General features: G+C 45.9%; 1 long non-coding RNA gene across 1 annotated transcript; it reads right to left on the bottom strand.

The window, feature by feature from the left end:
- Positions 1-10,772: 10,772 nt before the first annotated feature.
- Positions 10,773-16,679, bottom strand: LOC125417188 (uncharacterized). The gene is made up of 3 exons (XR_007237066.3): positions 16,475-16,679; positions 11,731-11,840; positions 10,773-11,101 (listed from the first exon to the last, which is right to left on the bottom strand). It is a non-coding gene; the product is annotated as an uncharacterized LOC125417188 (long non-coding RNA).
- Positions 16,680-18,584: the final 1,905 nt, after the last annotated feature.

The following is an 18,584-nucleotide window of genomic DNA, read 5'->3' on the forward strand; positions in this document are numbered from 1 at the left end:
ATGCACCCAGAAATGGGACAGATGGGTTATACAGCAGCTTTATTTCAGGTTTTGAGGACATCCTACTGTTCTCCACAGTGCCTGCATCAATTTACATTTCTACCAGCAGAACATACTCTTTCAAAGTCTGGGAAGGAAGGACGATCTTGGTCTGTGTGGATCAGGTGCGTGAGCTGACCAATCAGCTCTTGTGAGGGGTGGAGAACCACAGGACACTGTCCAATTAGTAGAGATCACAGCAGGGAATTGTGAAGAGGGAGGACAGTAAACTGGGAAGGGGTGAAACTACCTCGGGTGTAGCATGAGAGGGCCGGGCCTGCTTGTGTTTTTCTGTCCTGCCCAGTACCCCAGCTGTTTAGTCCCAGAGAAATTTTCTGTCCAGCCCTGTTCCCCCAGTTGTTTAGTCCCAAAGTAAAATCACACAAGAGATCTCTATAAGTTATAAAGCTGATTGACCTGTTAGGTCAGGATTCTTACTGGCTAACTCTCACATCTTGAGTAACCCATTTTTCTGATCTATGTTAGCCATGTGGCTCAGTACCTTTTTCAGTGGGGCAGCTTACATCCTGCTGCTTCGGTGGTCTGGGCAGGAGAGTGAGAAATCAACTTCCTCCTCCCCAGAATTCTCCTGCTCTCTTTGCATCATTTCCACTTCCTGTCTGGTTTTCCCGCCTATACCTCCTGCCTGGCCAATCAGCATTTATTTAAAACATGATTGACAGAATACAGACAATTCTCCTGCACCACTCGGGCAGTTTCTGTTGTTTTGCGGTTTTCCCAATATATCGGTGAAAGGCATAGAGTTCCACCAAGTGAGCCCGAGGGATGACCACTTGAGACAACCTCCCAGAGCATGGAGTCACCAGCCACAGGTCTGTCATCTTCCTCCATGTGACAAAGGCCATCAGAGTTCTCAAAGTGTGCTAGTTGCAATATGGAAATCCACTGAACTTTGATGAAGCATTAATGTTCTAACAATGTGTGGCTTCAGTCTGGGCTTTTGAGTTTGAAGTTGGTGATTCAAAGGGGACCAAGAAACAGCGACAACAAAGGAGGTGCAGACTCAGGCTGAGGATGCGGGGGGAGCAGTGATAGATGCTGCTTCCCCTTCTGTTTTTAATTTAGGTCACTGTATGAGGAGTCCAGGCTGCGCCAGAGTCTCTAGCTGAGCTACAGCTCTGCCCTCCATGATCTCACGGCTCTTTTTTCCCAGCCCAATTTACCACGGAAGTGACTGCATTGCGCTTATTTGTCCGTCGATCTGCTTTCCTGACTGGACCAGAGCCTCCGGGGAAAAGTCTGGTTCACAGTCACTTTGTATTTCTAGCAGGAGTCCAACTCAAACAGCACAGGTTCAAGAATATTTGTTAGGTAGACCATATCCAACGTTTGCTGAGCTAAGGCAGAGTCAGAAACGCCTTCCTCCTTTCTGGTTCTCCATCCTCACTCTTCCGTGTCTCCCTGTCTATATACTTTCTCAGATTAGAGTCCTTACCCAAATCCTGGTCCCCTTGTCTGGACCCTTGATTCTTGCATGTCCCCTGTAGCCCGCTTCCTCAGAGCCCAGCCCCTAAACCACATTCTGCTAACATTGCTTGAACTGGACAAACAGATCCTGGTGCCCAGCTCTCTGCTTACCAGGATGCTACAGCTCCTCACATGGTAGAGGAGTTGGGCTTCTCCACTTCATCTTCTGTTTTATGTGTTGGTGTGGATCATGTCTAAATGTCCGTCTGGCATCCCATGTTGTTTCTGGGACCATTGCCTGTTGGTCATCTTTCCATGAGCATTATTAGCTTAGTGAAGCTATCACACACAGCACCAGGGCTCTGGGATTTCTGCTTTGCCATACAGGTCTAGTGTGAACCCTCCCTGGTCCCTTCCAGAGCTCTTTCCTGCACTCCTGCGAAGGGAGGGAGGAGCTGGGAGCACTCGGTATTTATTTGACTGGGGAGTTGCCATGGCCACCATGTCAAACAGTCCCTGGAGCAGAAACTTGCCTGGCTGACTCTATAAACTGCAGCCTCTGTGTGTGGCTGCTTGACTCTTCACAAGGAACAGGGGAGCCCTGGGAGAAGAAGGAAAGACCATCTACCAGGAAGGGGGCAATACTCAAGGAGTAGGCTCAGCTTCTGTAGGTAGGGAATTGGAGTCTAACAGAATAGTAGATGTCCCATGGGACCAGACAGATGACAGTGTTTTTGGATTATTGTCCCGGGGCTCCCTTAACAAAAGTATCACAAACTGGGTGACTTAAATTAACAGAAGTGGGGCTGGTGAGATGGCTCAGCAGGTAAAGATGCTTGCTGCCAAGCCTGATGATCTGAGTTCATCAGGACCCCACACGGTGGAAGGATAGCATCTCCTCTGGAAAGTAGGTCCCCCGGCCTGGATGAAATACCCCTGGATTGGGAAGGACATTCCACCACACTGTTTGCCTCTTCAAGAGCGCTTTGCCAAGGCAGGAACATAAGATTCCATTCTAAAGAATCCGAAAACATTTCAGATGAATGTGCCTATTCATTCATATAACTATACAGATTCCTCCCCGAAGCTCTCGCTCCAAGTACTTCAGCAAAATAGAATAATGAGCCAGGATCCTGAGAGGAGACAACAGACTCGGAATCCAAAGTCCCCAGAGAATCAGGGCCAGTTCCCTAAATGCTGCTTCCCTACGAGAAAAGAAGCTGATCCAAAGGGACAGAATGAGACTACCATTGGAACTTAGACACCAGACCCAAGCTGGCAACAGCCTTCTCAGACTGTCAAGAGACCCTTCATGCCTAAGCAAGGCAGTCTGGTTTACACTGCTGTGGAGGTGTTCCCTTGCTTAGCAGTTAGCCTCAGTTGCCTGGGTTTCCAAGCACATAGAAATCCTTCAAAGATTTATGAAGGTGAGGGGGAAGGGGGCGAAATAAGGCGTCCTTGATCGTATTTCTTACATGCAAGACAGAGAGAGGCTACCCTGGGGAGGTGTAGACATATTATAGACACATTCTGTTTGTTTCCCCTGTGCCCTCCAAAAATGACTTACTCCAGACATTTTAATTGCGTGAGGGAGGAACCAGCTGCTCTCTACCATAGAGGATTCTTCATGGGGACTTCTAGAAATTTGCTCTGCCCATAGAAACAGAAAAGCAAAGTTTGTAGAACAGTGAACAGCCATAGGGTTGGGAGAGAACTGAAAATCAGACTCCAGAAGGGCCATCATGTGTGGAAGTTTACCAACCTTTCTATCATCTAATGGCTGCCAGTTAGGGCGGCTCCCATCTGTAATCCACGTACTCCTGAGGTTGAGACAGTAGGATTGCAGTGAGTTTGAGGCCAGCCTGGGCGACAGAGTGAGTTTGAGGCTAGCCTGGGCTTATAATGAGACTGTGTCAGGAAATCAATCAACCAACCAACTAACCAACCCACCGACATTCCCAAGTGGGAGAACCGATTTGAGCCGCTGTGCCTCATGTTTCTGCGTCAGTGGGTTTTGGGTGGGAGCCTGGGCCTTTTAGTCTCATGTGAGTTTCAGAGGGAAGAAGAGAAGCCATTCCACAAAGGATCTGAAATAGGGCAGGCAAAAGAAGCCATTCACCATTCTACTAGTAGTTGGTCATCTCCTTCCCTCCTTGCCTCCTTCTCTCCTTCCCTCCCTTCCTCTCTCCCTCTCTGTCTCCATCCCTCTTTCCTTCCTCCATCTCTCCATTGCTCTTTTCCTCCTCTTTCCCTCCCTGCCTCCCTCCCTCCCTCCCTCCCTCCCTCCCTCCTTCTCTCCCTTCCTCCCTCCCTTCCTCCTTCTGTCTCTCCCTACCTCTTTCCTGCCTTCCCTCCCTCCTTCCACCCTTCCTCTTTTGTAACCAACTTTCATACTGTTCCTTCCTGCTATGAGTTAAATCGTGCCGATGAAATAAAACTCGGGGCTTGCCTTTAAATAAGCTGTGTGGCACTGGGAGATGATTTTAAAAGATGTGTGGTTGTTCAAGTTATGGTCCCTTTGATTGCAAGGAAGCAAAACTTGTTCAAGTTCCTCAGGAGAGGTGCATATTGATCGCAAGAATTCTGTGCTCTCCCAGATCAAAGACCAAGGAGTCTGTGTGCACCAGGGGAGAAGGACCCAACAGCTGGCTCCACCCTCCCTCTCTGTACCCTGGGCATGGTTTCCCCCTCTTCTGCTCATTGTGGCCCATTTCTTTGTTTCCACGATGCAGCCTCCTCTGTGCACCAACTTGCAGATGGCTGCCCTTACTTTCAATTTTCAGGACCTGTTCACCACCAGCCTTTGGCAACCTCATGTCCCATATCAAGTTCCCAAGATAGTCTGTTCATCTTCTACTTCAGGTTTCTTTCATTTTCATCTTCTTGTGTATGTGTGTATGCATGTGGAAGGCTGAGAGAGTGGATGTGTGTGTGTGTGTGTGTGCATGTGTGCATGTGTGTGTGTGTGTGTGTGTGTGTGTGTGTGTGTGTGTAAACCAGCAGTCAACACTGGGTGTCTATTCCTCAGGAGACATTCACTCTGATCTTTGAGACAGGGTCTCTCACTGGGACCTAGGGCTTACTTGGCTGGGGTGAACTGGTCAATGCTCTAGTCCTCACTCCCAGCACTAGGACTGCCAGCATGAGCCACTGTATCATCTTCTTCTGGTTGTCAGGGATCAACTTCAAGTCCTCCTGTTTACACAACAAACATTTTACCCACTGAGCCATCTTCCCAGCTCCACAGAGTCAGGGTTCTAACCAGCATACTGGCTGGCTGCTTTGGGGGGGTCAGGGGACCATCACCAGTTCAGCTCATCCCTAGGGGTGTCTTCTTTATTTTTTTTCCCAGGTAAGATTTGGACAGATGACCTATGGGTGTGAAGCCATCAACTGTAGATGGCCAGACTCTGTGGAACATTTTGTTTAGTTTTTCTTTCTCCTGTCTACAATTACAGTGGTTTGGAGACGAGGCCTGTTTGCTTTGGAAGATGTTTAGCAGAGAAAAGGAGAGACACGGGCTCGAAGCTTGAGGAAAGATTGCGATGGGGGCATGGTGAGTCTCCTTTGCTTTGCCAAGTGCATACCCACTCTGCACCTGACCTGTGCTGCTCCCTGGACCCAGAATGCCCACTACACTGCTGCCTTTCTCTGAGAAATCTGGTGAGGCCTTGCCCCATGGAGGTGATGGATGGGTCAGAGAGGAACAAGCTGACCAAATAGAGTTTTCTCTCGCCTTTCACACAGGCTTCCTGTTATTGAGGTTTCTGTGATTGGGCCCACTGAGACCTCACACGCTTTTCCTTTGCCCCATGTTTGCCGGGTCTTTTCAGTCCCTGCCACACCAGTTATGTTTCTCTTGCAGCAATCTAGCTGCTTCCAGACTTCTCTGGTGAACTGCTTCTGAAGGCCTCGTGAACACACCATTGGGGTGTTACACCATGACTCCACTTATCTTTTCAAAAGTATTTTTAAGAAATTATACATATTAGTCATACAGCTTAAAGGGATTCACTGTGGTATCCCGTATGTATATCCACTGTGCACTGATAATGCTCTTCCATCCCTCCTGACCTAGGTCATCTTCCTGCCTCCTCCCCAGCACTCTTCCTGGTTGCTAGAAGTCCCTTTAAATTTCTTTCTATTTACCTTCCCTTTCCCGATTTCTAGTTACTATTCTTCTGTTCTGTACTTAAGTGACATTGGCTTTACATGAGTGAACAAGAAGACGTAGTGTTTGTCTTCCTGTGCCTGGCTTTTTTCACTCAACACAATTGTCGTAGTTGCTTTTCTATGGCTGTGAAGAGACATTATGGCCAAGGTAACTTATTAAAGAAAGCATTGAAGTGAGGGCTTGCTGACAGTTTCAGAGGGTGAGTCCATGATTATCACGGTGGAGAGAATGGAGGCAGAAAGTCAGATGCTAGAGCAGCAGCTGAGGGCTATGTCCTTATCCATAGGCAGGGAGAGAACCTCTGGGCTTGACATGGGCTTTTCAAACCTCCAAGTCCAACCCCAGCGACACATTCTCTCCATCAAGGCCATACCTTCTAATCCTTCCCAAAACCATTCCATCAGCCAGGGACCTAGCACTCAAATATGTGAGACTATGGGAATCGGGGACATTCATTCAAACCACCATAATGATGTTCTCTGGTTCCATTCATACAGTTACAAATTACTACATTTCAATTCTTCTTTATTCTATCAGGTAAATACAGTAACATAATAAACAAGGTCTTCCTGGTGCCCATGTCCCCTATCCCTGGAGGAAAGTCTCGAGGCCAGCAAGTGAATAACAGCTAACCCAACTGTCTGGGGAAGCAGCACTTGGGTGAGACCCTGCATGTGCACAGGACTGCATGTCTCAACCATATAGCAACAATTGTTTGAAAAAAGCTTTTATTACTAGCAACCAAGGAGGCCAGGCTAATCAAAAGGGCATTTACTATGTGTCTAAGTTGTAAAGAGGCTGGCAAGAAGATGAGAATAAAGAAAACAAACCCCCATCCTAATGCCACAGTTATCACTTGGTGTATTTCCTTCTAGTTTTTTTTTTTCTATGTACATGTTTTAAACCTTGCTTCTGAGTATGGCTGCCAAACTTGCTCACATCTGCCATGTTGTTAGAGGAGTTCAGCAAACTTTCTCATAATCGTACGAATGTCTGCGGTGGCGTTGAGAGGTCATACTAAAATCAACCATCCCCACCTTTTCCATAGTACCAAGGTGAGGTTTATCCGGAAGGCAAGGTCATTCATTCATTTTGGAAAATGATTACTTCCAAGGTGGGAACTGGAGCCGTTTGAGATTGGGGATGGGGTGTGGAGGTTCTTCTACTCTTGGACGCTCCCAAATGGAGCATGTTCCAGTGGAGAGCTGACATGGGGAGTGTTGCGTGGCAGCCAGCCCTCTGGATCCTACCCTCCTAACAGCACAGGCCCTGCACAGCCCTGACAGGGCTGTGCGCAGAAGCTGCAGCCACGGTCCCACTTCAGATCTAGCAAATAGATGTCGAAAAACCAGAAATCCAGCAGGGAGTGTTTCTGGGTCTGTCCTCTGTGGATGATGGTTCTGGAAAGGCAGTGCAGGTGTGGAGAGTCTTGCCCTTGGGTCTCCTGGGAGACTGTTCCAAACTGCTGGGCTCCACCATCACGGGCAGGATACATGGATGGAGGCCCTTCTTTCATCCTTGTGGTGCTGGGCGGAGGTGTGGATGGCAATGAGCCTTGGAAGAAATGACCTTAGCCAAATGAGTCATTTTCAAGTCTTGTTTTTTCACCCTCCGGCCAGGCTAGCTTCTAAAAAGTTCAGAGTTTCTGGACTTAGCTTGTAAGCATGCCTCAGACTGAAGGAGAATCTCCAGATAAAGTCAGACTTCCTAAAGATGATTGGAATATGATGTCAAAAGCAGGTTCATTTGCATAATAAAAGCACAATAACAGTAATAGGACTGTATTTTCTAGCCGATGCCGTGGGAGTGGAACATTTCACAAATTGTTATTTTAGAAATCGGCTTTGTTCACTGTAATTTATATACAATGTAATCACTCAATTTTAGCTGTATGATTCCTTAAATTATCCCCTGACAACTGCTGATATGCTTTCTGTCACTATCAGTTGGATTTTTTTTTCTAAAATTTTCTGTAAATAGGGAATCGTGCAACATGTACCTTACAGCGTTGAGGATGTGTCTTCCTTTACTCAGCATGATTTTAACATTTCTTCGTGTGTGCGGAGTCATTGTGTAGTTATATCACAGTGTTTGCATATGTGTCTGTATGTGCACATGTGTACATGCATGTATGTGAAGGCCAGAGGTCATGTCTCAGGTCTTCCTCAGTTGCTCTCCTGTTGTGGAATATTACTGTAACCCTGTAAAGATGTGGCACATCTGTTTATGCTGTGTTTGTTTAAGTGTGTAAAGATGTGGTGCTGTTTCACCTTGCCTGCCTAACTCACCTGATTGTTTTAGTAGAAAGAAGAATGGCCAACAGCTAGGCTGTAGAGGGATAGGCAGTGCTGACAGGCAGAGAGAATAAGTAGGCTCAAGAGGAGAGAACAAGGGAGAAGGAGAGGAAGGGAGACACCCCAGTCAGTCAGACATGGAGTAGGACACACAGAATGAAAGAGAGGTAAAAAGTCCCCAGGCAAAATGTAGATGATGAGAAACAGGGTAATTTAAGTTATAAGAGCTAGTGGAATGTTTAAGTTATAAGAGCTAGTGGAATGGGCAGCCCAGAAGAAAGCCTTCTGCACTCTCCACCTTGTTTTTAAGACAGGGTCTTACAGGTCCAGACTGAGTGGTGCCAACAAGCCCTAGGGTTCCTCCCGTCTCTGCCTCCCCAGCACTGGGATTACGTGTGCGTTCGTGTGTGTGTGTGTGTGTGTGTGTGTGTGTGTGTGTGTGTGTGTGTGTTTGTGTGTGATGGGCGCAGTGCGATCGGTAATTAATGATCCGCCAGACTAGCTTAATACAAAATATACAGCTTTAATAAACAGAAGGAAGACTTACACGAGAATCCCAACAATCCGTCCGGATGCAGGAACCAGGCGAGAGAGCTAGGGGAAGCGCACCCACCAGGTTTATAGGTAAATTTTTGCCTTAAGGCAACACGCCCCACGGACAGAATGTGATTGGCTAAATTCCCCTATCATGTGACCACACTTGGTGGGGATTTGAACTCAGGTTCTCATGCTCCCAGATTAAGCACTCTTCTGGTTTGCTTTCTGTAGCTGCGGTAAATACAATGACCTAAAGCAACCTGGAGAAGAGAGGGTCATTGAGGGAAGGCAGGGAGGGCACTTGGACACAGGAACTGAAGTTCCTGGAAGCAGAGACCATAGAGTAACACTTACTGGCTTGCCCCCCATGGTTGGCTCTCATGGTTTGCTTAGTTTTTATAAATCGAGGACTACTAGCCCAGTGGTGGCACCGCTCACAGTAGGTGGAGGTCTCCCATTTTAACCATCAATCAGGAAAATGTCCCACAAATTGTCTAGAGGCCAATCTGTTGGAGGCATTTTCTCAGTCAAAGTTCTTTCTTCCCGGATAAGTCTAGCTTGTGTGAATTGACAGAACAGAAACAAAACCAAAGAACCACAAGCATCTTACTACTTGAGCCATTTCCCCAATTTTCATAGTTAATGGGCATATGGGTAACTCCCCCACATCCATAGCTGAATAAATTCTTTGGACATTTGACGACATATCATTGTTTGGCATATATTTTTGCTTTTTGTTGTGAAATAGTTAGAAGTGTATACAGGGATTCTCAAGGGAACAGTACCAGCATCATATGAACATATATGGAAAAGCTTTAAATAAAGACTTGGCTCCCACAGTGGTGAGGTCTGGGCAAGCCCAGAGTGTGAGGGGGAACTCACAGAGACAGGGGTGGACTTGGCTGCTCTTGATCATAAACTCTCTGCTGCAGAAGCGAAACCAGCCAGGGTTGTGGAGGACCTCGAGCCATCTGAGAAGTCCTCCCTATGCACGGCGCTCCTTTCCACTTACCCAGGGTGCTCCCCACTTAGCTCTGTTTACTGCTCTTATTTCTGACACTAGGTACCTGTGATTTTAAAAATATTTTTATCTAATTGTAAGAGTCTGCACTTCCCAATGGATACCCACGCCCGACCCAGGCTGCGCGCTTCCTGAACTCGGGCCCACGAGAAGGGACGATTGTCCTGAGGGTTGAAAAGAAGACACATACACAAAGAGACCTGGCTCATCTACAAGAGTAAATGGCCACTTTATTAAACTCAAGACAGGTATTTATATCAGTGGGCAAGAAGTATCGAAAATGCAAGGCCTCCTCCCATCCAGGAGTAGGAGGAAGATTAAAGCCTTCCCGGCCCCTCGGGCAGGGTCAGCTAGGGGAGGCAGGCTAGTGGGAGGCCACTGCTAAGACCTTGAATACAAGTGGAATCACCATAACAAAGAGAACCAGGTTCTAGCTAGGTTATCCCCTCAAGCCAGAGCTAGTGCAGAGACTCCAGGAAGCCGGAGGTCACACGGCCCTGCGAATCGCCAGGAGAGAAGGGAAGAAACTTTGGTAGCCACATCTAATATAATCAGAATTTTAAAATACTTGTTTTAGTCTCTCTCGCCCCCTCTCTCTCTCTCTGAGTGTGTATGTGTGTGTGTGTGTGTGTGTGTGTGTGTGTGTGTGTATGCATGTGTAACTATGTGACATGAGTGTAGGTGTTCAAGGAGGCCAGAAGAAGGTGTTTGATCCTCCAGACCTGGATTTAGAGGTGGTTCTGAGCCATCACGTGTGTGCTGGAACCAAAGTCTGCTTCTCTGCAAGAACAGCAAGTGCTCTCAACTGCTGAGCCATCTCTCAAATCTAGACTTAAAAAAAATCATATCTTTAAGAATATAAATTTTGATTTAATTGGTTTTCTTTGTCTTGTGTTTTGCTGATTTCTGGTATCTTTTATTTCCTTCCTTTGGTTTCCTCTGGGTTTAATCTGCTTTTCTTCTAGCTTCTAATTTGGAGGTTTATATACTTGATATGACCCCTTCTTTTCTAACATAATTTTAATGCTAAAAATGTCCCTCCAAGAACTATTTTGCATATACCCTAGACATTTTAGTATTTTGTGTTGTTTTTAGTTTAATGTATTCTCCAATTTACTTTTTGATTTCTTCTTTCTCACATGGGATATTTGTAAGCATATTGTTAATTTTCAGACTCTAGGAGGGGGCGTCCTGATATCTTTGTGCTGATGATTTCTGTTAGATCTCTGGTGAATAGATAACCCAGTTTTAACATAATCCAAACACGTGCAAACGTACAGACGATTTTTAAAAAGGTTTATTTTTATTAGTGTATGTGTGTAACACACACACAGGGGCATGAATTTAAGTGTAGGTGTCCGAGGAGGTCAGAAGAAGGCATTGGATCCCCTGGGAGTGGAGATACAGGGGCTCATGAACCCCTTGATGTGAGTGTCAGGAAAAGAACCCAGGTCTTCGTCAAGAGCAGCAAATGTTCTGAGCCGTCTCTCCATCTTCTAGGAGACTAGCTGTGATCTGGAGTGGAGTCAGTCAGTCTTGTCTAACCACCATGTGTGTCACTGAAGACGAGGTGCTTGTTTAAACTGCTGTGCCCTTGTTCTCTTCCTCCTGTTGTTCATTCAGTTATTGAGAGAACAACATGTTGAAGTTGTCTCTACATTTGTGGGATGACTTTTAAAAATTCTACACAGGGGGCTGGAGAGATGGTTCAGTGGTTAAGAGCACTGACTGCTCTTCCAGAGGTCCTGAGTTCAATTCCCAGAAACCACATGGTGGCTCACAGCCATCTATAACATGACCTGGCTCCTTCTTCTGGCATGCGGGTGAAAGACCCCCAGGACCTGAAGCTGGCCTGTTCTCATGGGAACATCCCGTTTGCTTAGGAAAACAGGATATCTGAGGTCAGGGCGAGGGCAGCCTCACCAGGCTGCAAAACAGGAGATTTATGGTCAGACACCTGGCCTGGGAGGGGAAAACCATATGTGCTTTAGATAGGGTCAGGTCAGCTATTATCTGGTTTCTTTGATCCAGGCCAGGGGACCAAGGGACCTGCCCTCAAATTCACCCCTCGCCTCATTCAAACTGACCAATGAGATCCCTGTAACCATGCATCTGCTTCTGTACGCTTGCTTCTGCCTAACCCAACCCTATATAATCTGCCCCAAAACCCAGCCTGGGATGCTCAGTTCTCCATGTGACTGCAGCACCCACAGGCCCTGTGTGAACAATAAAAATACCTCTTGCTTTTTGCATCCAGTGCGGACTGATCTTGGTTCTTGGGTGTCAGGGTCCCCGAGGGGAGAACACCCGAATCGGGTATCTTACACGGGCACACATGGAAGGAATGCTGTACACATAATAAACAAATAATCTTTAAAAAAATTCTACACCTTTTATTTTATTTCTTGAGGCTTTGTTACTAATTGTGTACATTTAGGTCTATACATCCTCAATTAATTGACTATTTTTTACCACAAAACACACTTCTTTCTTTTTTAATATTTCTTGTCCTAAGTGATTTTTTCTTTGCTTGTATAGACAATTGAGTATATTTTTGATTAGATAATATGTTTCTTTTACTTTTTATTTGTAACCATATTTTACTTTTCCATTCTCAGATATATTTTATACACTTATTCACCAGTCAAATTGAAAAATATGAACTCAAGTCCTATATCCTCTTTGACACATAGCATGCTGTTTTTGTTGACAGTACTATCATAACCATATTTTGGTGCCCATAATTTTCCCCATCCCGTTTGCATTTGCGGATTAGTGAAGGATCAAATGCATAAGTAAAAATAAGATTTAAACAGAAGGAGACTTTATTCCACACTTCTTAAGATAAGAAGGGCTGTAGAGAGAATGTGAGGCCAGTGGGAAGGAGAGGGAACACTCTGTGTTAGGTTGTCCTCTTTAGAATGAGTATATCTATAGAGGGACAGCGCTGATCATATTCCACACCCTGAGGAAGGGGCAGCAGGAATCTAATACACTCATCACTGAGCAGTTAGGAGATGAAGAATCGTTGCTGCAATCTCCGTTCTCTGCCTGAGGCAGGCTTTTTTAGCAGCCTTAAGACTTCACTCCCCAGAGAATGAAATCTCCACTGAGATGCTCAAGGCATTCACCCTGAGGACCGCAATCATTCAGGAGGTGTATCAAGGAGTTTCAGTATGGCCAAGGCCTCTGTTCCTCCCACATCCCAACCCCTGGCTCTGTTGTGACCCAGCAAATGAAGATAAAAGCTCCCAACAGAGAGGCATGACCGAGAGAGAGTGCTGCTGGGAAGGGCCCTGTAACTTCCCAGACCCAGGACTGTGACAAGAGGTGGAGCTTTACTAAAACCCAGTCTAGGATAGTTCATCTAAAAGCTTTTATTTTACATAATATTTATATTATATATTTGTGTATACCACACACACACAAATATGCATACAAATATATTGTTTAAAATCATATATAAAATAATAAAACATACACAAATATATCATTGCATTATATATCGATATGTTATATATAATGTATTGATAAATTTATATATTAATAATACATGACTTATAAGTTGCTACATACATATTAATGCATTTGTATATATTGGTACGTAATAAATATGAGTATATAGTAATTTGTATATATTTGTGTATGTATGTGGAGTGAGTGGGTACATTCATGCACTCCACAATGTGTACATGGAGGTTCGTGAACAACTTGTTTTCTCCTACCATTTATGCCCCAGAGAAGATCAAGCTCAACTTGCCTGTCAGGGCTGGTTACAAGCGCTCTCACTAGCTGGGCCATCATATGATCCTATAAGATTTCGTTCTCATAGCATTAATGGCCTGAGACCGGCAGACACAAAGTCTGTTGTCAGTGTTTTTTTTTTATCATTTGAAATCCATTTTCATTTGTTTAATTGATTGACTAACTTTCAAATTGTTTTCACTTTGGTTTTTTCATTTTGAAAAAAAAAATTAGTTGGGATGCTGATTTGATGATTCAGTGATTAAGAGCACTGGCTGTTCTTCCAGAGGACCCAGGTTCATATAGTGGTGTACAGCTGTCTGTAACCCAGGGGGTCTGATACCTTCTTCTGACCTCTGCAGGCACCAGACATGCATGGCCATCTGCAGGCTCCCATCTCCATCAACTAAGTCAATCCAGATGTCATGCTTTTCCTGCCACAATGGACTCTGCTTTAAACCAAACCAAACAGTGCTTTCCTCCCATAAACTGTTTCTGTCAGGCATTTTATCTCAGTCATAAGACAAGTAGTAGAAACACTGGAGGGGGGCATTACTCTGTCTAGCACAGATAATAGAAACTAATCCTTGATTGACAATAGCGTTGCAATGCCAGGCATCACAAGCTTGGGGCTTGTGGTTTGAATGTGGAAAGTCTCAACAGACTCCTGTGTTTGAACACGTGGTCCCCAGGTGGTGATGTTCTGGAAGACTGTTGACCCTCTTAGAGCCCCACTGGAGGGAGTAGGTCACTGGAGCAGGCTTTCAGGTATCAGAGCCTGGCCTCATTTCCTGTCCATTTTTTGCTTGCTGACTGCAGTTCCTCACACTCTACCACCATGCCTTCCCTGCCATGAACGCTGATAGAATTAGTCTAATAGAACTCTAACAGAATTAGAATACACAGGACATCCATTCAGGGGTTTCTCATGAGGTGTTGAGTCAAAGTGGTGAGAGCAACCAGTCCTGTTGCATATGAGTTTCAAGAACCATGAATCAGAAGAGGAACTCTTCATCTTAGGCAAGAAAACCCCCTTTGTGTTGCATAAGGAAACCGGGTAACTGAAGTTTCGGGGGGGGGAAGCTACAGAGAGCCACAAGAGACCCCAGATAGAGGAAACCTAGTGAAGACAGGATTTCGTGTGGATGGATGAATCTGGTGCAGAGTAATTCAGAAGCTTTGTTTGCTGACCCCGGTTTTATGTTTCTGTGTCAGGGGAAGGCAGCGTGCTGACCGGGGAGTTTGCTGTTCATGAGAATATCACTTATGAAGTCACTCACCAGATGGTGAGGGGAATTTTCATGACTTGGAGGTGAGGAGGGTGCTATCCCAGTTGCCACTGCCAGCGACAGTTCTTGATAAACCAACACCCCAGGAAAAGGTGCCAATTGGCCTCTGACCTTCTCCTGGGGGATGTGTGTTTGGAGCCGACTGCTATGAAGTTCAGCTACACATGGGGGTGGGAGGCTGGGGAGCACAGACCAAGAGCAGGGGTTGAAGGAGTCTTCCAGAACCTGCGGTGACTGTTTTGCTGCGGTATTAGAGTGCCACCAACTAACGTTGCCACCAACTCTGGACCCTTGTCTAAAACAACAGCCTTGTTTGCTCTTTTGCTGTTCTTGGGAGCAATGTGAGACAAAAGACATGCATGGGGAAGAAGCAAAAGGATGGTTTCCAGCTCTGTCTTGCTAGCTAGAGCTGAGACTTTTGGCAAGTCACTCTTTCCTGACCTGTCACATAGGCTGTGGTGGTGTGGCAGTGGTCCTTAGAGGCCTATGGAGGCTGAGGATTTACATCTACCATGCAAGACTCAGCATCAGTCTCCCTGTTTCTCTGAACTTGTATTTTGCTTGCATTTCCTGCTTTGGGTCATGCCTCACATTGGTCTGGTAGCTGTTTCCTGGGCAATGTTCTACTCTGTCTGCCATGGGCCATCCTTCTCTTTCCCCTTCTTTCAACCAAGTCCGTGCCTGCTTGTGCAAAGTTGGAGCCACTCCCACATGCCTGATCTTTGTGTCAGATGGGAAAGACAGGAAACCCAGGTTTGTTGAGTCCTAAGGTCCTGGCAATTCCTGAATCAGAAGGACATTTAGTTCAATAACCTTCTCTTATTAAGAAGCGAACAAAAGCCTGGAGAGATGAAGTGATTTGCTCTAGACCTTGTGGCTGAATGAAGGACCTCAGAACTGGGATGAGAATCCATCTTTCAAACTCCCGGCCCAGTTCTGCCGTTGTCCTGCATTAGCTACAACATCCTGTTAGCCGATTCAAACACAAAACTGGTAATGAGCCCTAAATTATTTTCTCCTTGAGCACAAAGAATTTTTAATTGGAAAAGGATGTGCCAAAATTTGCGATGAGAAACAATTAGCACAGCTTCATGGACTTGCTGGGGAACAGCCATTGTTTCAGCAGAGAGGAGAATGGAGATCGGGAAGAAGGACGTTTGCTCATCCTTGTTCTTAAATGCTTTTGTCTCCATTAAGCTGGGATTGGTTACCAAACAACAATTTAGGAATAGTCAGGAATAGCCCAGGTATTATCAGCTACCTACCCCAACTGCTCAGAGGCACGCTAAGGAGCTGCCAGCTCCACCATCTTTTTGCCAAGTGAGAATAGGCCTCAGCTGCGCTCCAGTCTCATGGACTCCAGCACCTAGGGATTCTGTCCCTTTGGGTTGCTCTGATCCCCTACTTCTCAGCCACTGTGTCTCTCTAGGGCTTACTCTGAGCTCTCTTCAAGTTACTACTGCATCCACCACCTCCCCACTCCTGCCCTGGGCTCCACTTTCAGCCCCGGCCTTGCCTGAGGACCCCAGCCTAGCTCTCCCACCACAACAACTCTGTGTCTCGACTGGATATTCAGATACTCAGGAGAGCTGCCCGGAACCATCTTGAGCCCTCCAATCCAGATGCTTTCTTAGCTCCTTTACTGCCCAGTTTCTGTTGACCCCAAGAGGAAGATGTTTAGAAATGATTAGCACTTTCTTCCACAGTACTGTTTGCTGAATGTTTTGAATTTCTTGCACACTCTAGAATTTGCAATTAATTATAAACCACAGGGGTTAAACACAACGTAGAAGTCAGCTCTAACTCTGAGCTGGGTCCGTGACTATCTCATCAGAGCCACTTTATTAAGAACACCATCCCCAGGCCAGCCCCTCAGATCAGCTGACTTAGGATTTTAGAGAGATATTAGATTATTAGGTGCAACAAAGGTAGATAGCTTCTGACTTACCCCATCTCTCAGGTTCCAGTTGGTTCTCTTACTTAAACCATCTGCAGCAAACAAAAGATCCTTCTCATCTAGATGACCCTAGAGATTCTGGAAGTCACCACCCAGCAAAGGAACATTGCTTCTACATGTATTAGTCATAAGACACCAGCGAGCTTTCTGTGCAAGAATTACTCCCACAGATCTCTGGTGAGTCGGGGAAAGTGGTTGGCTAAAACACCCAGACCATAACTTGAATGTGGGGACACATATTTTATTCTTGTCTCAGGAACCGGAGATGATGTGGGGACAACTTGAACAGGTCTGACCTGGTCGGGACGGACCTCTCAGCACTGGCAGCAAGTCTGTTCTGATCACTGTGAGAAGTGAGAGTGTGGGAAAGGAAAATAGGTCACCGTCCTGATATCCTAAAGTCAACATACAACTGCATGTGACAGTAAGCTCTCCAGAAGGTACCTACTGAATGAAGAGATGCTTCTGGTCAGGAACTGAAATCAAAGTGCAGGAAGACACTGGGGAAGAAGGCTAGAGTCTCTACAAGTGTGTGCATTTGTGACTAGGGGAGCCTTCTGAAGACACAGACTCCGGAGTGACTTCCAAACAAGCTCTCAGGCACTTTAGTTAAATGGAATCTGCCATAGACATTAATATGTAAAACAGATGTATAATGTGTACAACTTTGTAAGATGGGGTGGGGGAAAGGATTTGCAAGGTCATGTGTGTGCAACAAGAAATGATTCAGAAATATAAGCAGTCTTTTCTTACTGTGTGAAATGGCTACTATGGATGGGTTTGGGTTCAGCCCTAGGACCCAAGCTGATGGAGCAGCCACCATCTTCAACACTGCCAGTTACCATGGCAGATACTCTGAAGAGTATCGTGTTGGCAATCAGATGTTCTACTTTAAAAGACACACAGTGTTTCCCACCAGAGCACTGATCAAAACCTGTCTGTCACATGGTCTATTCACCCAACTACAAAAGGGCCAAGATGTACATTCCTTTCACATGCCCAGAAGGTATTTCCTAATAGAAACAAGGAGGCCACTGGGTGGGTGTACGTGGGCTCTCAGTCAGCCCTACTCTGCTACCCTACAAATTGTTGGAAAACCACTAAATCACTTCCCCCATCTTGCAAATGAGGAGATAGAGATCCACTTGCTTATTGAAGTCATAGTAAAATTTAGACCAGGATGGGGCTATCTTGGCTCCTAGTTCAAGGTTTTTCTCGTTTTAGTCCACAGTGTGTGGGAGGAGGGTGTACGCAGAGAAACGGTGACTCACAGACTCATTCTGAAAGCCATGAGGACTTAAGGAAATTTTCCACGATGCCTCGATACTCGTTCCAAGTGACAAATAGATGCAGTAAAGACACATTTGTTCTGATTACCCAGGGGACGCCGGCAATAGAACGAGCGTCCGAAGAGAACTGTCACTGATGGTGAAACACGATGCTCCTAGGAAGCCAGGAAGTCACCCAGAAATGACCGGCTTTGCTGTGCCCTGAGAGAAACACATTAGGGTCAGAAATGAGAAGGACATTGATCGATTGGCTCGGTCAAGGCCGATACACAGGAAACATTTATCCTTTGGGATGGAGCAGCTCGGCAAACATTAACGGTCACCCGCGACATCCCATTCACATTGTTAGGTGTCAGGGATCCCGAGACAAACAGCAAACGAGATCAGAACTTAGGGCCGGAGATGAAAGCACAGAGGTTGGAGACTATCAACAGATGTCAGTTATTTATCTTGTTGCTCAGACAAAATGTCTGACTGAAAGCATCTCAAAGGAGGAAGATTTACTCTGGCTAACTGTCCATTATGCGGGGGAAGGCACAAGGGTGCAAGTGCCAGCTGATGTTCTCAGCTGGGCGCACTGGGGAGCAGAGAGAAGAAAATCATAGAGTTTGCCTCTCAGTTTTTAGGGCAGGTTAAATCTCTCTAGAAAGACGCGCACAGTCATGCACAGAGCGGTGTCTCGTTAATGCCCTAGGAGTTTCCTAATTCAACAAAGTTGACAATCAAATTTAGCCATCACAGGTTTGACTTTGGGATGGTGGTAAGTTGTGTTCCTAAGTTTCTCGTCTCCTAGAGTTTCCCAGTGTGAACCT

This window comes from Myodes glareolus, chromosome 7 (assembly GCF_982192425.1).
Source record: "Myodes glareolus chromosome 7, mMyoGla1.1, whole genome shotgun sequence".
Taxonomy (NCBI): domain Eukaryota; kingdom Metazoa; phylum Chordata; class Mammalia; order Rodentia; family Cricetidae; genus Myodes; species Myodes glareolus.